Below are 15783 nucleotides of genomic sequence, written 5' to 3' on the forward strand. Positions count from 1 at the left end.
GGGGGCACAGGGCACCTAAAAGATCCAGAACTGATGGGGCTCAGCACTCTCCCTGGACCTCTGCTCCAACTGACACAAACTTCATGGTTAGAAAGTCTTGTGATGGACAGAACGAAAATACGTCCAGCTCTTGTCTGTCTAGGTTAGGGTCCAGAGCCGGCAGGCTCTGAGGCAGATCTACACATAGGAACTTCATCAGGGTTCAACAGGTGTCAAGAAGTAAGGGGAGCAGGACAGAGGGCTGAACTGAGATGCAGTCACAACGGAGGCCTCAGTCAATCCCACAGGGAGCTCCAGAGCTGAGAGGGTCCATCAGAGTTGTCCTGAAGTGAAGCAAGGGGTCCAGGCCTCTGTATCCCCGCATCTGTTGAAGGGTGCCCCCAAAGGAAGGGGTATGATCTTGGGTGAGTCGGCTCCCCTCAGTCAAGGGCAATTTCCACAGAGGGACTCCACAGTGAACCAGCAGGCGGCCAGCCCCCTCAGCAGGTGGGGGAATAACTGCCCTAAAGGGGGCTTAGGCAGCCAAATGGCCTCCACCACGCTGCCATTTTAGGGCCAACAACAAGAAGAGCGAAACTGAAATTTCAATGGCCTGTGTATATTAGCGCGCAGATTTAAATTTCAACCACGTAGAGCTATACTTTAAGGAAAAATATTTGAATTGGCCAATTAACTTTCCAATAAATCCTCTCACTAAATATTTGTTCAGGTTCTTTGAGGCCCTGAGGTGACGCTTTCATCCTCCTCTCCTCTCTGGAGATGAACCTATCTTTCTCAGCAACCCCCCAACCCCCGAGCATTCACCTGTGTGGGGCTGTATGTGTCTCCCTCTGCTTGGCGTACCCCTCAAAGATGGAAACCTGTATTACCCATCTGTCTATTCCCACGCCAGCCCAATGCTTGGTAAATACGGCATTTGATAAGCATTTATTGAATAAATGAATTCATCAAGGAATGAGCAAATTTGACTTCTTTTTCTCCCTGGCAGAAACAATAGGATGGGAAAACACATTTGATGAAATGAGGAGCTCATGTGCGTGTACACCTTTGTACTTATCATCAGTGCTTAACAAGGGCTGTTTGATTTTGACTAACTGGCATAGCCTGAAAGGGCTATTCTGAAACAGTCAACTGTATCTTACAGGACTTCCAAATAAACTAAAATCTAGCACAGACTGGAATGCAAACTAGAAAGGACAATAAAATGTAAAACATGAAACAGCTGTGTGATCCTCTTATAAAAAACTGGACAAAGGCTATACCCATGTCTTATCTAGATGGGTAAAAATAATCATAGAAAATGATTTGTTACAGGGCTGTTTCCTTTTCTGCACTGAAGCACAAGAGAATGATCTAATTAGTGATGTCAAACTTCTAGATGCGGGGTGCCTGGGTGGCTCAGTGGGTTAAAGCCTCTGCCTTCGGCTCAGGTCATGATCCCAGGGTCCTGGGATCGAGCCTCACATCGGGATCTCTGCTCAGTGGGGAGCCTGCTTCCTCCTCTCTCTCTGCCTGCCTCTCTGCCTACTTGTGATCTCTGTCAAATAAATGAATAAAATCTTTAAAAAAAAACTTCTAGATGCATGGGATAAATAGTGTCCAAAAAACTTGGAAGTACTATAAAAAAATATGATAATGGTGGGCATAAAGTACTCATTGCAAAAAACAGTTGCAGAGAGTAAAATTTACTTGCCACTACTGAAATTTTACAAATCTGAAGACATTTGTACTCTCTAGTCCCTACATCTTCATTAAGTGACAACTACAAACTGGGGAAGGACCACGGCTTTCTCTGTATTGTGCTGGAGTGGGGACAATTGTTGGTTGCCTGTTGAAGTAACTAAGAAGCCCATTATTACAATTCCACCCTAAAGTAAACTGGTAAAATTTTCTTGGGAATGACAATTTTGCGATAATTATTAAAGGCCCTCAAAGGATCCCCATTATTTATTTCTAGAAACTTCCTAAAGAAATAATCAGAATTATGCACAATGGTTTAGGTATAAAGATGTTCATAATAGCATTGTTTGAAATAGCAGAAGTTTCGAAATGCAAATCTTCAGCAATAGGACAGTTGCATAAATAAATACAATCTTATGAAGAAATATAATAAAGTAACCAAGATCTTATAGGAAATGAGCAGTTAAGACATGATTAAGCAGTGGTGTTATTATTTACTAAAAAACAGACAGATCCAATAGGTGACATGAAAAAATATATATATAGGTGGCGTTAGTTAACAGTGGTATTTCTGGTGGGGATCAATTATGGGTGATTTTCATTTTCCTTTTATCCTTTTCTGCAATTTACAGATGTTCATAGTAAATATGTATTATTTCTATAATTCGTGTTATTAAAAAATGTTCCAATGTCGCAAAAAAAATACCTTAATCTATAAATCACCAAGAAAAAAATGTGATTTCATCTTTCTTTTTTTCCTTTTTTTGTGATTTCCTTTTTGTTGTTTTTTTTTTAAGGGTAGGGAATGTGCTCTCATGCTTGAGTGGAGGGGGGGAGAAAAGGAAGGGGGAGAGATAGAATCTTCTTTTTTTAAGATTTATTTATTTAAGAGAGAGAGACTGTGTGCATGTGCAAGCAGGGGGAGGGGCAGAGGGAAAGGGAGACAAGCAGACTCCCTGCTGTGTGGGGCTCAATATCAGGACTCTGGCATAATGACCCGAGCCGGAATCAAGAGTCATGCTCAACTGACTGAGCTACCACCCAGGCATCCCTGTGATTTCATCTTTCATTTACATCAATAGCCTTTCTTCTTAAAATTTTTGAGGGAGGGGTTCCTGGGTGGTTCAGTTGGTTAAGCGTCTGCCTTCAACTCAGGTCATGATCCCAGAGTCCCGGGATCAAGCCCCACACCATGCTCCCTTCTCAGCGGGGAGTTTGCTTCTCCCTCTGCCCCTTACCCCACTCTCATGCTCTCTCTCTCTCTCTCAAATAAATAAATGAAATCTTTAAAAAAATTTAAAAACATTTTTGAGGGTATTCTGGTTATTAAGTTATTTGCTTATTAATTCTTTACTTTATCTTAAATCATACAAAAAAAGGGCCCTGCTGAACAACAAAAGCTTTTCCCAAGAGCTCGCTGTTTTAATGTAGAAAACCGAAAAACAACCCAAAGCAGCGAGATGGAATTAAAGACAAAATTATAAAGACACAGTTAAAGACAGAAACACAACTGGAATCACAGGAATTAAAAAGTAGCTTCATGGGACACCTGGGTGGCTCAGTCGGTTAAGCCACTGCCTTCAGCTCAGGTCATGATCCCAGGGTCCTGGGATCGAGTCCCGCATCAGGCTCCTTGCTTAGCAGGGAGCCTGCTCTCTCTCTGCTTCTGCCTGCCACTCTGCCTGCTTATGCACTCTCTCCCTCTCTCTCTCTCTCTGACAAATAAATAAATAAAATCTTAAAAAAAAAAAAAAGTAGCTCCAACTCCAAAGCATGAGGTCAAGATTCCAAATTCAACATCAAAGAATCATTGGAAATGTTTGAGCTGTAAACCAAAAGGAGAGTGGTTATTCACGCTGGCAGGACAGCAAATCAAATTAAGGACCTAGCAGGACACTTTCCTCATTGCACAAATCTGATAAATGTTGAGGAGGATGTGGCCAGAGTCAAAAATGTCCTATGGAAAAGATGACGAACATCAGGTCAAGAGTTTAACCTTCTGACACGACGTGGAAATTAACTAGAACATGCCACTTACGATACCATTAAACAGGGACCATGGTAACTCCACTAACATTTGAAAGGTCATTCCTACCTGAAGGTACTTTCTGATTTTGTCCTTTCTCTCACAAAACAGTAGGTTTCAGTGACAACTTTGACATAACAAATAGGATGAACTATTCACTTTGTGTTTGAGACTGCCTAAGACGTGTGTTTGTTACTGAGTAAGCGGGTTCACAGCCATTGGGCAGAAAACTCTTTAATTTTTTTTTTTAAAAGAGGGAAATTTTAAATACGGTCATGTCCTTCAACTCCAGTTATAAAACCTCCGAAGGAAAACATGAATTACTATTTTTGTAATACTTCCTGGGATCAAGACCAGCAACCGGCTGGGTGCTCAGCACAAAGTCTGAGGTGGAGTCTTCTAGACTGTTCCCTCTCCCTCTGCTTCTCCCCTGCTCGTGTTCTCTCTCTCTCTCCCTAAAATAAATAAAATCTCTTTAAAAAAAATACCACCAGTTGACTTGTAAAAATGGTAGAGTTAACACTTACTGACCCTTCCAGGAGTTAGTCCCAGGGCTCTCACTCCACTTTATAAACAAGGATCTGGAGCCTCTGGGGAAGTAGGTAATAACCCAAGCTACACAGTTAGGGACAGGGGGAGGATTTGAACCGAAGCCCTAGGCCCCCAGAGTCCTTGCATTTAACTTCTGGGTTACCCTGCTTCCTCAAGAAGGTGAAAGGTTTACTCCATTTTTTTCTGTAGGTTTCTAGCTGTGGGGTGTACCTTCTCTGGGTCCAAAGCCTGGGAGGACCCATGAGCCTGATGGAGGGATTCTACCAATGTGATTCCATTTTGGGGAGCTAGAGCGGGCATACTTCCTTACTAAATACCAGAGATGGGAACATAAAGCACACAAAGTGCTGGATTTTGAGCAGCCTATGGTCAGATGAGGGGGTCACAGATGCTTAAACAGGTCAGTGAAATTAAAACTGATAAGACTCTAAGTAAAATAGTCATTAAATCCAAAGATGAACCTGGTTAGTGGTAGTTCTGATACAGGGTCACCAGCAACTGTACACATTTCATTTGTCCCAGGGGCTGAATGACATCTGCCATGAGACTATGGTCTTGTCACCTGTAATAATTTAATGGTCACTAACCTTTTTTTTATTTTTTAGAGAGAGAGAAAGCATCATGGGGGGGTTGGGCAGAGGGAGAGGAAGAGAGAGAATCTTAAGCAGGCTCCACACCGAGCACAGAGCCCGACACGGGACTCGATCTCACCAGCCTGAGATCATGACCCAAGCCAAAATTGAGCGAGATGCATAACCAACTGAACCACCCAGGTGCCCCAAGAGTCACTAATTTTAAATGTTATTCAAACTGTAGAAGTACAATTTCCATAATCATCAGTCAAACACATATGCATATAAAGTGTGAGTCTTGACAGGAATAAAGAAATGTACTAGCATATTGAAACTTGGCGATGACATACTAGTTAATCATTACGGATATCTGGAAAAGTAACAGTTGGCCTGAAAACATTTTCTGAGCTTTACTGTGTCAAAGGAACATGAGAAATGGGAGTCGGGTCCAAATGTTAGAGAAATAAGTTAAAACTAAATGAGCTCTTCACGTTCATAGGATAAATTTGACCAGAGGGACCATCCCAGTGTCCTGGGATCGAGCCCAGTGTCGGGCTCCCTGCTTGCAGGGAAACTGCTTCTCCCTCTCCTCCCTGCTCATGCTCTCTTTCTACTTCTCTCTCTCTCTCTCTCTCAAATAAATAAATAAATAAGTAAAATCTTTTCTAAAAATGCAGGAGGGGCACCGGGGTGCCTCGGTTAAGGTGCTGCCTTCGGCTCAGGTCATGATCCCAGGGTCCTGGGATTGAGCCCCACATTGGGCTCCCTGCTTGGCGGGGAGCCTGCTTCTCCCTCTCCCTCTGCTTACCACTCCCCTTGCTTGTGCGCGCTCTCTCTCTCTTTCCCTCTGTCAAATAAATGAAATCTTTTTTAAAAAATGCAGGAATCGCCGAAGCAGCTGATTTTCAGTTACAAGCTGTAGTGTTTTAAAAACCAATTTGGATGACCTTCGTTATCGGCCGCATTGCTAAAATCTTCTCGATGTGCATGTCTCTGGAGCCACAGGAGCATGAACAAATGATGTGGAAACACATCCCAAGTTCATGTTACACAGGAAGTGGACCGCTCTGATAATGGGCGAAGATTAACAGACCAGAACTAGCTGCTTCTGCAAGGACATTTTCACCCGGCAGCAGAAGAAATCAAACAAGGAAACAAATGTTGAAATGAACAACGGGGGGCTGATCTTAACATCAACGTCTGCCGGGCACCAAATGCATGAGAAGTGTGCAGAAAACAGACATGCGTTCTGCAGTCAGAATTTCTCACGCTTTTCCCTCTTCGATATATTTTCAAAGTCATTAGAGTTTAAGCTTTTTCTTCAAATTTTGCTGCCGGCTTTCTTATATCATCTGTGTGAGTAAATCATGTACAAGCCAAGAAAGTAGGGCGGGGAGGCAGCATCCCTAGACGGGATGATAGTCCATGAATCTGTGCGTGTGTGTGTGTGTGTGTGGGACTGCACGCCCAGCCACTAACTGTTCCCTCAACCCGAAGTTTGACAGTGGAGTCAGCTGACACGGTGCCATTTCAGACCCATCTGTGGTCAGTGGCCATTTGTCAGCCTGATGAACAATAGTAGCCAGTGTCCACTGTGTGCTTGCCAGATGCCAAGCCCTGTGCCTGCATTTTCTCAATTAATCCTTTCCAACGCTTTGCGAAGGGAATACCATTCTTATCCCTCTCTTCTGGATGAGAAAACCAAGACCTGGGAAGGTTACCGATGTCTCTCAAGGTGGCACAGCTAATTCGTGGTAGAACCAAGGCAGACGCTGTGCTCTTAACCTTAGGCTCTAGCACTGCCCAGTAGAACAAGGGCGGGTTGGGAGAGGGGGATGGGCTAGACCTCACAGTCCTGCCAGATGCAAAGGAAATTGCTGCCACGGATAATGGCCAAGCTGAGCCTGAAACCTGGAGGATACAGAAGGATTTAGAAATCGCGCTTCTGGAGCGCCTGGGTGGCTCAGTGGGTTAAGCCTCTGCCTTCGGCTCAGGTCTTGATCCCAGGGTCCTGGGATCGAACCCCGCATTGGGCTCTCTGCTTAGCAGAGAGCCTGCTTCCCCCTCTCTCTCTGCCTGCCTCTCTGCCTACTTGTGATCTCTCTGTCTACTTGTGATCTCTCTGTCTGTCAAATAAATAAATAAAATATTTAAAAAAAAAAGAAGAAATCGCACTTCTCGTGGCACCTGGCTCTGCCCACGTGGCCCATCCGGCAGGCCCCTCCCACCAATGTGCCCCATGTACTAGAACCAAGCAGGAGGTACAAGGCTTTGGTGTTCTTAACCTTCACAGAGCTTCTGGAAAAAGTCAAGCTCCTAAAGCCTTGCCCAGCATGAGGATGGCACTCGAAATGTCAGCTCTTTGTTATTATTTATTTTTTTTTAAGATTTTATTTATTTATTTGTCAGAGAGAGTGAGCACAGGCAGACAGAGTGGCAGGCAGAGACAGAGGGAGAAGCAGACTCCCTGCTGAGCAAGGAGCCCGATGTAGGACTCCATCCCAGGACGCTGGGATCATGACCTGGGAGGAAGGCAGAGGCTTTAACCCACTGAGCCACCCAGGCGTCCCTTATTTATTATTAATAAGCAATTAATCCTTTCGTGAATCAATAGTATTTGCATGTATTATTATTCATACACTTGTGATTATAAGGGAGACAGGAGTCAGGTGGCTGGAAATGAGGCCCGGGTCAGAATCTGAATAAGAGCCAGGCTAGGCAGTGGCTGGTACCCAGATCTGGGGCTGCCGAAGTTTCTCCTGATGACGAATACAGAGAGTCCCAGAGCCTGACGTGAGCCTGAGCTCTGGAGGCCCCTCACTGGAGGGAGTAAAGGGATGGGGTGGGACAGGAGGGGACTGAAATCAGGCAGGTCCCTCCTGATGCCCGCCCCTGCTGCCATCTTATAAAAGCTGCACGGCAGGAAAAATTATTAGTGTGTGAACAGGAGGAAGTGATCACACCGAAATGCCTGCTTCTCCTCCCACAGACTGAAAAATCCTAGCGGCTCATCAAGGGTCTATTTTCCAAAAAGCATAAACTGAAGCCGTAATGGCCAGCAGGTACATTCTTTTGAATCCTAGCAACAACCTCCTCTTACCAATAAAGGCATTAAGAGTCTGATGTAGAAGATGAGGCCACGGAAGAGCAGGGGGAGTGATGGGACTTTTATGGTGACGCAGTAGGGAAGGATAGGAAATAGGATCCGTAATGGGTCTGTTTGACCCTAAAGTGTCTATTGTTATCACATTGCCATACTGGCTCTCACTCTGGAGCCTCTCTTTGACAGGGATCGACAGTTTGCCGAGTACTTCTAGATCATTACTACTTTTCAGAGCATTCAGAGGGGTTCTAGGAGCCCAGCGATGTCCTCCACCTTTCTTCATCAAAGGCGAAGATGAAGTTTTACCATTAACACACATGCCGCATCTGCCTACAGCGTCCCTCAACTTATGATCCCCCCGTGGGCCATCTCTGACAGGCCCTGCCCAGGCCGGGCCCACCAGTCCATGGCAGGCTTGCTCTCCTGGCCCACAAAGATCACCAGCCAGGCTGCTCCGACCATCGCAGGATCTCAGCCGAGTACCAACCAACCTCAGATGGCTGACTCTCCTCTCAAGCCTGGCAAAGACATCCTCCTTTCTGCTTAGAACTTCCTTTTTTTTTTTTCCCAGCTTTTATTTTGAGGACTGAGCAAGAGCCATTCCAGAATGGCAAAAGATAAGTTTCCATGGTTTCACCAACCCAAACACTGAAACTGAGACTCAGAACAAGAAACAGTATGCTGCCCTCCAGCTCCATGTGGGAAACGCTGTTATTCTGTCAAAACTCCAGAGATCACGTGCCTCTTGGGCAAAGGAGGTCTCAGGAGGTATGCCTTTCCAGGCCACGCACTTTTCTCAAGAAGCTAGTCCACAACTGCCCCAGAATTTTTCACACATCAAAAAAGAAAGTTGCATATTAACCAGCTGCCTCTCCCATACATCTGTGTTTATCCTAAAGGGAGCAATTAAAACTTGCTGATGGCTTAAAAAACTATCAGAGAGCTAGCAAAAAGTCCCAAGTCTAATAATTAACACAATTTAAAAACCCAGAGTCAAATTCAGGCATTTCTAAACATCCATCACTGTGGCAGTCACCTACTAATTCTAAAATTCTGATTTGATCCCTTCTCCCGCCCTCCCATGTGATTTGGTGGGAAATGCAAAAAGGTTTGGTAGTCAGTGAATGTGAGTTTCACGTGAGTTTTGGGGCCAATCAATTGCTATTTTGTCCTGTAAAGTTAAAGGTCTCCTCCCTGGGCTCCAGGGGCTCACAGCCCCAGTGGAGGGGAAAGTGAGCCATTACAAACTCCTGGAAAGGAACAAGGGGGCAGGGGAGAGTAAAACAGAGGCATCTAATCCAATCTGGGGGGATTCGGGAGGGCAGTCCTGGGAGATGATATCTTAGCCAGGATGTGAGGTTAACTGTCTTTCAGCATCTGTTTTCTCCTCAAACTACAGAGAAGGACTGAAACTTTCCTCCCTTCCACCCCCGCCCCACTTCCAGCCTGTCCTGAACTTCCTCCCTATTCTCTCTTGGTTCCATTCATTTCATTTGCTTCAGTGGTTTCAGTTAAACCTTCACCGCCGTGCTCATCAGTGAGCCCAACTTCTTCCCTGCATCCCACCTGCTAGACATCTCTCCCCAGTGTCCTCTGGGCCCCTACAAAACCTGCTCTTCCCCTTCACACCCCTCTTCTTGTTAATACCATCACCATATCCCTCTCACTTGACACACATCACTCTGTGAATGAAAAACCCTCAGTGGTCGTTCATTGACCACACAAAGAACTAAACTTGCTTGGTTTGAGGTACCAGCCTCCCCACAATTCATCCCACCAGACCCCACCCCCGCAACTCTCCACACTGAAGTTCTCAAGGCTTCCTAAGCACGCTACCATATTCTTTCACATATTTGTGTTTTTATATCAGCTGTTCCTTAGCTCAAACTGCTTTCTGCCGGTAGTCTCCAGCTGAACCCTTATTCATCCTTTAAGGCCTGCTTCAAATGTCACCTCCTCTGTCAAGTCTGCCCAGATTTTTCTCAGGCAGAGTTTGACATTCTCTCCAATCACCTTCCCTGGGACTCTGTGCCTATAGCACTGAAGCATCTTATCAGAGGTCATGAGTATTCACTGATCAGGACACGTTTCTCACGTGTCTCCCACGTTAGCTACTGAATGCCCCTGGGGCAACACCCCTGTCTAATTCGTCTTTTATTCCTTTCGGGAAAGGATGTGGAACAGGAAGTAAGAAGTCATTACATGAATGAATAATGAATTAATGAATGGATTCCTCTTGTGGCATGTACCATTTTTGACCCTGAATAGTCTTTATTTGGGTATCTCATCTCCCTTCCTAGATGGACAAGTCTTCCAGGGCAAAAGCAAGCTATGACTAATCAGCATTGCCCTCGTGTAGCAGATAAAGCAACTGAGTGAAGTCCTTGGAGCCCTGCTTTCTTGGTTTCCAGAACAATGCCTATTCCATGCATTGTTCTTGAGAAAATGCAGATCTATTCACTTGTCCCCTCTTTTGAGAGTTTGAGGGTGAAGGCAGAGGTTCACCACTGCTTGCAAAAAGAGCCAAACCCTTGTCTACTCTTCCCGAATGCGTCCAACATGACTAATCTGAGTGATCTTGAAGGTCTGGCGTATGAATCAGAAAGGGCAAAATAAGGGGGGAGGCACAGAATAGAAAAATCTGAATCCATTAGACTTGGGGCAAAAACATGACTTTGGGGGCCTGGCAAGAAAACCTTCAGCTTCTGTAAGATGGGATGTTATGCAAGGCAGCAACCAAAAGCACTGAATGATATTTTCTAAAGCACCTAGGTAGATATGCTTTTAAAGTCCATGTTCCTAGAGGAGATAAGATGCCAAAAATACTGAAGGGAAACAGAATCAATATAGCCTTGACCCACCTTAGCACGCCACTGTGCCTAGGCATCTGTGGGCCTGCGGCACCCGACACAATGCCTGGCATGAGTGAGCTCAGGAGGGCCCCACAAACAGAAGTGGTAGCCTGAGATCTGACCCAGGGGTGAGGAGGGGTAGAGTGGAGGGAGCAGCACGGGACCAGCATGGGACCAGAATCAGCACCCGGCATCCAAGGCCTTGGTTTATTCACCAGGTACCTCTATCCTGCCCACACCCGGGGAGCAAGGGCCAAGCCTGCTCCTGAGACCTGGCCAGGGCGAATGTTGGCCAACACACCCATGGTTTGGGGAAGTGTCCTAATTACTTCGCAGCCACCAGGAGACCCCGGGGTTTGGGCCAAATTATCTGCAGGGGTCTGTTAGGCTGCTCTAGGAGTACTGCTTATTCCCACTAACCCCACCCCATATAGTCTACCCTCCTCAGAGTTTCCCCACTGACCCCATCCCTCCCTTTGGCTTTTGTGCACTGTCGCATCCCCGTGTCTCAGAGGGTGGTATCTGTCCCCAACCCTCCATATAGGCTAGGCCAGAGTCAAATTTCTCCATTCCAACCCTGTTGGCCTTGTTCACCCAGCTTCTTAATCCTGCTCTAAGGGGGTGGAGGGGAAGAGGTGGTGAGAGGAGAAGAGCTCTTTGCCCCCAAAGTCCCGGCTGCCCCAGGGAGACCCATGACAATCACAGAAACACAAAGAAGCAGGCTTGGGATCATTTTGTTTTGTTTTGTTGTTTTGGGGTTTTTTTGTTTTTTTTTTTTGTTTTTTTTTTTTGACAATCGCTCGCCCCAGGGTCCAAACCCTGCTTTCGAAACCAGGAGCTGTTCAAGCGCGTTTGCCCGCGACCAAGAACTACAACATGTTGTGGCGCACACCTGCTTCCAGCGAAGGCGCAGAGAGCCCAGGTCAGGTTGGAGCAAAGGATTGACCTTTGCTTGGAAAAAGTGACGGCCCTTGGCGTCGCCCCCTAGTAGAAATCTCTCATCTGCCGGCCCCCTTTCTCCTCGCCTCTAAAATTCTCCCAAGCGCAGGCCTGGCAGCTTTCGCAGGGAGAAGTTCAAAGCCTGGCCCCAGCCTTTCCACAGACTTTCTGCCCGCGCTTCTGTCTGGGACCGCACCATATCCCGCCGGCGAGGGAGGATCTTGCGCGGAGCTCGGGACACGCGAAATGCCCGCCAGGGCGCGGAGAGTCTTGGGGTGAAGGTCCGGGACCAGCCTCCGCCCCAAGGCCCTAGGCCCTCGGCCGTTAGCCGCCCGCGCGCCACCTCCCGCCCCCCAGGCGGCCACCTGTCCCGGCGCGGGAGGAAGGAGGGCCGCCGCCGCGACTGACCTGAGATGCCGCCCCCCACCACGACCACGTCGCATTTGCGGCTCATGGCGCTCGCCTCGCTCCGGGCCTCCCGGGTGCCCGCTGCTCCGCAGTCTAGGTCTCGGCCCCCGCCCGCCACGCTGCTACCCCAGCGCAGTAGCGCCGCCGCCCAGCAGCTATGTCGCCCGCCCCGGGCCCCGCCGCCGAGCCCCGCCCCCGCCCGCAGCTCTGCAGCCCAGACCTGGGGAGGGCGGGCGCCGGGGGCGGAGAGATCACCTGGTGCCTGCACGTGGGACGGCGGAGGGGGATGCGGGGGGAACTCCCTGGGGGCCCTTAGCCCCCAGCCTCCTGCACAGTCTGTATTTCCCCATCAGCCTCCCTAGTGTGCTTTGGAGCTCCGGGGTTGGGGTGGGGTGCGGGGCGCTGGGAGGGTGGCCCGTGGGGATGGCTTCCTTCGGCCCCTTACCTGGTCCCCCAATAGAGCAATACAAATAATAGCGGGTATTCACCGAGCGCTTTCCAGATCCCAGGCACCACATTAAGCGCTTTACGTGCATGATTCCGGTTAAGCCTTCCAACAACCCATTTTACAGATGAGGACAGCGAGATAAAAGCAGTGAGGAGCGAAGGCAAGGTTAAAAAAAAAAAAAAAAGCCAGAAGGAAAAAAAAGTAAAAGGCGCGGTAGTTCTGAGACCCACTTTGATCCACCGCGCGGTGCTATCACTATCCTGGGAAGGATTCCCAGCCCCTCTCATCGTGCTTCCCCTACCCCTCACCCCTGCCCTCATGCCCGCAATGAACTCAGCAAGAGTGAAGCAGAGAGCAGAGTTATTTGTGGCCCTAGGATGTGGATCTGGGGACCCTGGCTTTGCCAAACATAGGGATGATTCGACAATATTAAAGGTGTTTAAGCTGAGATGGCCCAAGAAAACAGACGTGTATTTCTTCAGGAGAAATACATTCTTCACCTTTCAAAAAGTGGAAAGGAGCAATGTAGGGTGGCTTTTCAGGAAATAATCGTGTGAAGTGCTTCTGTTCAGGGTAGGGGAGTTGTGGGACTGGAGGTGGGAAGGGGAAGGGGTTGCTGGCTCCAGGTCTGGTGAACTCTGAGGCAAACCTCCACCTCATTCCACCCCAGTCCGTGTATCCACCTGCTACCAAAGCATTCTGAGCTTCTGCCGCCCTCAGACTAGAAGATGGGTTGGGCATGTCTGTGACTAAGTCACCTGTAGCAGAAGTCTTGATCCTGCTCTGACCTGATTTCTAGAAACCCTCATCTCTCCTGCTTTGGTATAAAGCAACTCCTGGGCCCGAACATGGGTTCCCCACTGCCCCACCCTGACGACAACCAGTAATGAATGCTGGTGCTGTTGGGCCATGAACCACCCACCTTGGGCACGTTGTCCTCTACTCCAGGCCTCTACTTTCCGATGGTTCCAGAACCAGCTTCACACTCCAGAGCGCCTGACCTATCTCAAGGTGGTCCTAAGGGGAAGAGGTTCAGTCATTAGACAAGAATTTATGGGATACCTACCTGCTCTGCTGAGGCCTGGGACAGGGATAAACAAGAGAAGATTTGCCCCTGCCTTCTGCCCTCTCAGGGCTCACACGCCATCAGAGAAGACATCCAGGAAGAGTAATCACAGGTGTGATTTTGAATATTGCTCTGGAACACATAGCAGGGCTAGAGAACCTAGCCCAGGCAATCAAGGAGGACTTCCAGGAGGAAATGGCTTTCCCGCTGGGACTTGAAGGACTAACAGGGGTGAATCAGCTATTGAGGCTGACCACACCAGGGAGAGTGGAGACCAGAGCAGTGGGAGGACTGGACACAGCCCAGTGTCCAAAGCCCATCTTTGACCACCTTTCGGACTTGTTACACATACCACGAAACTAATGGTGAAAAATAAGAAAGGAATGGTTAAAAATTAACAAATGAAATGATAGGAAGCGCCATCTAATTTTGCGCCTGTTTGAGTCTTCTCTTCCCAAATCGATAATAAATTCCTGCAGAAAGAGAGATTTTACGTTCTCCTTTATTCATCCGTCTAAGAATGATTTATTGAGCACCAGGTCTGTGTCAGGCGCTAGGCTCATCACCGGAAGGACGCCGTTAGAAATAAGAAATGATGTTATTCGTCGAAAAGACAACCATGAAACCGGACGATTTTAATGAACCCAAGTTGTGCTACAATGGAGTCGAGTTCAACACCTCAACCCAAGAAGCACACAGGAATGTCGCTGGCTCCAAGCAGTGTTTATTTGCCTTTCCAACTTGATGATATCCATGTTTCGTCCATTAAAAGGAACTTACTTTCCTTTCATTTTTTTTTTATTAGAAGACTGCCAAAGAGATAAAATGTCCTTATTACTTCTTTCTTGCTGTCCAGCTTTTCATTAACGGATATTTCGGTGAGCTTCTTATGATGCCACAGGAGGTTTCAATAAAGAAGCAGGCTGTGCAGAACAGAGTCACCAGATATTATCTGAGTTGTACATTTCACTGGTTTTGAACACTGGAAGTTTGACAAGGGTTAGAAAATTTGTTTTAAAATGAGATCTAGAGCTTACAGGTTTCTTTTTCCCAACTTCTTTGTTACTCTTTTTAAAAACATACACCCAGGGATCCAATGATGACAGCCAGGACAGCTCTTTGACCATGTTAAATTGCAATTTTAACAATTTTAACAATTGTTAAATGTTACAGGGCCTCTGGGTCTGCCCAGTGAAGTAACCGACATCAGCTTGGATCTTAATCAGAGAGCACCCAAATCCCCTCCTTGGGGACAATGAGAAGGTAAGATGCGCCCTTTCAATAGGCCAAGACCTTGCTTTTGACCTCAACGACTGGTTTGGTGGGGAGTGGCATCCTCAAGCAGCCCAAGACTTCGACTGAAGTCAGAGCCTTTCACTAGACATTGAGATTGAAGCTAGAGATCCACCTCAAGGTACGGAGGCTGGTATAAGATGCCAAAGGAAAGACCTGTCCCAGGGCCAAGGGATCGGTCAGGAACCGGCTCGAGTAGAGTTCATGGGGAATAAGACAGGTGACAGGTGGATGCTCACGACTTGCCTTGACAGGCCAACAGCTTTGAGGATGTGCTAAGCTGGCTTATCAAGTCAAGGTTGAGATGGGAAGGGAAATGAATCTTCCTGCCCAAAGAACCAGAGTAGGGCTCTTTCCCCGGTGACCTAATTTCCATAGCACAGGCAAGGCAGGGACAAAGGGGGACAGACATCTTGACAGAGACACCACACTCCAAGACTTCAGGAAAATAGAGGCCATACCTCTAGACACATTGCGAAACACGTTGAAAAAAAAAACAAACAAACTTATTTGCAACAGAAGTGCTAAGCCCACTGTACCCAAAGTGAATTTTTTACAGTGACTGCTGCTGAGCCTAAGAATATCTCTACAGATCATAATAGGGCTCCTAAACCCTTTGTTATATAAGGTTTGACATATCAGAACAGATGATGGCGAGGACCGTGTAGGACACACAGAGGAAGAGCAAACAGCAAAATATTCAGTTCAGGAAGAAAAGACAATCAGAAGAGATATTTCCCAAGAACACCGGGGTGGAGGTTTTCACAAATTCTTTTGGGAAGAGGAAATTAGAAACTATTATTAGAGCCCCACTGGATAGTAATTATGGATTGAACAGCATTAT

General features: G+C 47.2%; 1 protein-coding gene across 1 annotated transcript in view; it reads right to left on the reverse strand.

Moving 5' to 3' along the window:
* LOC111150485 (amine oxidase [flavin-containing] B) overlaps positions 1–12172 on the reverse strand; it is a 101614-nt gene extending 89442 nt beyond the window's left edge. The window contains exon 1 of the mRNA XM_022507954.1: positions 12133–12172. The gene's annotated coding sequence lies outside the window, so the exon portion shown is untranslated. The remainder of the gene's footprint in view (positions 1–12132) is intronic.
* Positions 12173–15783: the final 3611 nt, after the last annotated feature.

Source organism: Enhydra lutris, unplaced genomic scaffold (assembly GCF_002288905.1).
Source record: "Enhydra lutris kenyoni isolate GAN:26980312 unplaced genomic scaffold, ASM228890v2 scaffoldscaffold23, whole genome shotgun sequence".
NCBI classification, from domain to species: domain Eukaryota; kingdom Metazoa; phylum Chordata; class Mammalia; order Carnivora; family Mustelidae; genus Enhydra; species Enhydra lutris.